This window comes from Macaca mulatta, chromosome 10, assembly GCF_049350105.2.
Source record: "Macaca mulatta isolate MMU2019108-1 chromosome 10, T2T-MMU8v2.0, whole genome shotgun sequence".
Classification (NCBI taxonomy): domain Eukaryota; kingdom Metazoa; phylum Chordata; class Mammalia; order Primates; family Cercopithecidae; genus Macaca; species Macaca mulatta.
In genome coordinates this window covers 36,550,754-36,555,516 of record NC_133415.1, presented here as the reverse complement: position 1 = coordinate 36,555,516, position 4,763 = coordinate 36,550,754, and positions in this window count along the sequence as shown.

Sequence of the window (4,763 nt, the reverse complement as noted above, 5' to 3'; positions counted from 1 at the left end):
CACCTGATTGGGCGGTTCCACACCAGCGCCGCTGATTGAATAAAACACCAGGACCCACTCACCCCTGCCCCACCCCTGCCTCTACCCCCGCTCACCCTCAACGTTAGTGTATTTTTGTTTCTTTGTTTTACTTTAAGTTCTGGGATACCTGTGCAAAACGTGCAGGTTTGTTACATAGCTTTAAATGTGCCATGGTGGTTTGTTGCACCTATCAACCTGCGGTCTAGGATTTAAGCCCCGCATGCATTAGGTATTTGTCCTAATGCTCTCTCTCCCCTTGACCCCAAACCCCTAACAGGACCCAGTGTGTGATGTTTTCTTCCCTGTGTCCATGTGTTCTCATTGTTCGACTCCCACATATGAGTGAGAACATAAGGTGTTTGGTTTCCTGTTCCTGTGTTAGTTTGCTGAGGATAATGGTTTCCAGCTTCAATCACCTCCCTGCAAAGGTCATAAACTCATTCTTTTTTATGGCTGCATAGAATTCCATGGTGTATATGTGCCACATTTTCTTTTTCCAGTCTATCTTTGATGGGCATTAGGGTTGGTTCCAAGTCTTTGCTACTGTAAACAGTGCTGCAATAAACATACATGTGCATGTGTCATTACAGTAGAATGATTTATATTCCTTTGAGTGTATACCCCAGTGATGGAATTGCTGGGTCGAATGGTATTTCTGGTTCTAGATCCTTGAGGAATCACCACACTGTCTTCCACAATGGTTGAACTAATTTACACTCCCTCCAGCAGTGTAAAAACATTTCTATTTCTCCACAGCCTCACCAGCATCTGTTGTTTTCTGACCTTTTAATAATTGCCATTCCAATTGTCTTGAGATGGTACGTCATTGTGGTTTTGACTTCCATTTCTGTTTCTTGGCCACATAAATTTCTTCTTCCTCCTCCTCCTCCTCCCCTCCTCCTTCTCCTCCTCCTCCTCCTCGTCCTCCTCCTCGTCCTCCTCCTCCTTCTTCTTCTGCTTCTGCTTCTTCTTCTTTTTCTTCTCCTTTCCTCTTCCTATTCTTCTTCTTCTTCTTTTTGAGACAAAGTCTTGCTCTGTCACCTAGGCTGGAGTGCAGTGGCAGGATCTTAGCTCACTGCAACATCTGCTTCCCAGGTTCACGTGATTCTCCTCCCTCAGCCTCCCGAGAAGCTGTGATTACAGGCACCTGCCAACACACCCGGCTAATTTTTTGTTTTTGGTAGAGACGGGCTTTCACCATGTTGGCCAGGCTGGTCTGGAACTCCTGAACTCGTGATCCACCTGCCTCCACGTCCTAAAGTGCTGGGATTACAGGTGTGAGCCACCATGCCCAGCCACAGTGTCTTCTTTTGAGAAGAGTCTGTTCATATCCTTTACCCACTTTTGATGTTTTTTTTTTTCCCTTGGGAATTTGTTTACATTCCTTGTAGATTCTGGATATTAGACCTTTGTCCAATGAATAGGTTGCAAAAATTTTCTCTCATTCTGTAGGTTGCCTGTTCACTCTGATGATAGCTTCTTTTGCTGTGCAGAAGCTCTTTAACTGGATCTCATTTGTCAATTTTGGCTTTTGTTGCAATTGCTTTTGATATTTCAGTCGTGAAGTCTTTGCTCATGCCTATATCCTGAATGGTATTGCCTAGGTTTTCTTCTAGGGTTTTTATAGTTTGGAGTTTTACATTTCAGACTTCAATTCATCTTGAGATAATGTTTGTATAAGGTGTAAGGAAGGGATACAGTTTCTGTTTTCTGCATATGGCCAAGGAGTTTTTTCAGCACCATTTGTTAAATATGCAATCCTTTCCCCCATTGCTTCTTTTTGTTAGGTCTGTCGAAGATCAGATGGTTGTAGATGTGTGGTGTTATTTCTGAGGTCTCTGTTCTGTTCCATTGGTCTATATATCTGCTTTGGTACCAGTGCCATGCTATTTTGGTTACTGTAGCCTTGTCGTATACTTTGAAGTCTGGTAGCATATTTTGTGCTGTTTTGGTTACTGTAACCTTGTAGTGTAGTTTGAAGTTTGGTAGCATGATGCATCAAGCTTTGTTTTGTTGCTTAGGATTGTCTTGGGTGGACAGGAAAACAGGCTCAAATAGTTGGGGTCACATGCCCAGAGTATCACAGCTAATTAAGAATTGAGTTGAGACTTGAAATGCACATGTTCTTTCCCGTACCTGGCTCTGTTGTGTAATGCATCTTAGCAGCTATTTAAAGATAGGAAGTAGAATATTTGGACATCTTTTAAATGACTTTTAAGTGTTTTGATAATGCAGGAAAGACCCTCATCCCATCCCTGAGCCCCTTTCTCACCATGCTGCACCCCACTGCTGACCACATCATGGGGTGGCCATTAGGAATCAGGTGGGCAGCGGGGGCTGGGAATAAATAAGCAAGAATTACGTTGACCAAATTTACTCATCTTAGAAATGTGCTACAACCATACTCTGTGAAGTGATTAATCCAGGGTAATTGTGCCCTGACTGCGCTGCATCTCAGTCTGACTTGTCTTTTTGAAAATCACTGGATTACTGTCATCAATGGGGGTATTTCTCTATTTGAAAACAGCCACTGTCCTCTCAGGTGTCCTGATTTGATTTGCTAGTTTAGACCCAGAAGGTAGCAGTGAGAAAATGTTTGGGCCACATCAGACTACCTATTTCCAGCTGGAGAACATATAGAAATTTCTTAATAATATCTAACCGTATTCTCAATAACCATTATATTTAACAGTGACAGCTTGGAAGGCAGGGCGGGACACTGATGGTTATAAGGATTTTTTATTCTTGTTTTCTTTTGTTTTGTTTTTGGATACAAGGTCTTGCTCTGGTGACCAGGCTGGAGGGCAGTGGTGCAATCATAACTCATAATTTCATTGTAACAGTTCTTTAAAAACTATTTTTGGCTGAGTTTGGTAACTCACAACTGTAATCTAAACACTTTGGGAGGCCAAGATGGGATGATCGCTTGATCCCAGGAGTTCAAGAAGAGTCTGGGCAACATAAGTAAGCTCAGTCCCTAGAAGAAATTTCAAAAATTGACTGGGTGTAGTGTTGAATGCCTGTAGTCCCAGCTACTTGAGAGGCTGATATGAAAGGATCTCTCAAGCCTAAGAGAGGCTGCTTTGAGGCTGCAGTGACCCATGATTCAGCTACTGCACTGACAGAGTGAGATGTGTGTGTGTGTGTGTGTATGTGTGTGTATAAACAATATGAATGTGAAAAAAACTCAAGTGTGGGAGAAAAGTAGAAGCCCATGGTGGGGGATGTGGAGAAAGGTGAGTGTGGTTCTAGCAACTCAGTGAGACTTGGTTTTCCATCTTGAAGAACTGCCCATCAGCACTGGAATCATAGCCTAGCACACACCAGTTCTCACACTACACCTGCTGGGATACCACTATGTACCATTTTTTTAAAAATAAAGTCTTTCACCTAAGATGAGGAGAAGAGAAAATGAGGGTTTCACATCTAAAGCCTTCATTTTCTTTATGAAACCACAGCCACTTGTCATTTCAGTTTTCCAAAGGAGACTGATGGCACTAATAATCTTAATGAATCAACCAGGAAAAATGGGCCTCTCAAGTGAGGAGGAGGCACAATGGTAACTAACCCCAATCCATTCTCAGTTTTACGTGGTGCCTGTATCTCAAGAACTGGAGTTAGCCATGTGAACCATGTTCACTAAACAAGTCCAGAAGAAAGAATATTTAGTACAACACAACCATGAGTCTGCAAATCAAACTGGTAGTGGAATCATGCATGAGGATTCAGTGCCAAGACACTGGTGGCTACCCTTGGGTGTCACTTAAAACTTCGAGGTGAAGGACATTTTTTTTTTCCTGTTGGCTCAGGGAAACTAATAAACATTAGAATTGAAATCTGTTTTCCTTTTCAAAATTTCTAAGACATAGAGGACTCTCTAAAAACTCCAAAAGACATTCAGATATACATGCAGGAGAGGGCCTGCCTGCTCTGCAGAGGGATGACTGAGCAGCAGCCACCAGCTGTAATAGCTTTAAACTCCTCCTCTCATAGGGACAGGTCACCCCCCACACACACACCCTTAATTCATGGGCTCTGGCTGTCAGGTGCACCTGGGGGACCGCCTTCCTCCCATCTCATGAGCTCTCCAACAGAGTCCAGCTCACTCTAAAACCTACCCTAGGATGGTACGTCGTAGACTCTCCTCTATTCTCCCAGTGCAGTGTGACTTCAAGAGAGTGCCCCCCCCATCCTCTTACCTCAACTGATGTGAAAAGGCCTGGTGCCCAGGCAGTTAGATGTTCAGTGACACTCTCATGAGCCTGGTAAGTGGCAGCTGGGTAAACCCCAGCTGAGTGCCTGTGACTCTATCCTCTTACCTCCCACTCAAGTGACATTATAAGCATAATTTTACATTTGATCCAATTTACACATATTCTTCTTTTCATAACATTCCTAACAACAGCCCTCACAACCAAATGAGTCTAGGTTACAGAACACATGGGCGAGCTGGAGTAACAGGTTTCACTTATTTTATTCCAATGTGAAATGAAGAAGTGATGGTTTAAAACCAAGACAAAGCTGTTCATCAGCTGTGGGGTTGCTACACTCGCTAGCTCATGCTCACTTCCTTTCAAACAAGGTATCTGGACAGACCATATTCATAAGTAACTGTTTGCAAAACCCCAGGCAGAAGGCCCAGTCAGACACAGCTCCCTCAGGCTTACATGGTGGCGACTTCCTCCTCCATGTTTAGGCTCTGACAGCAGGTAAGGGAAGGAGCACAGGCAGCGGGGGACTGG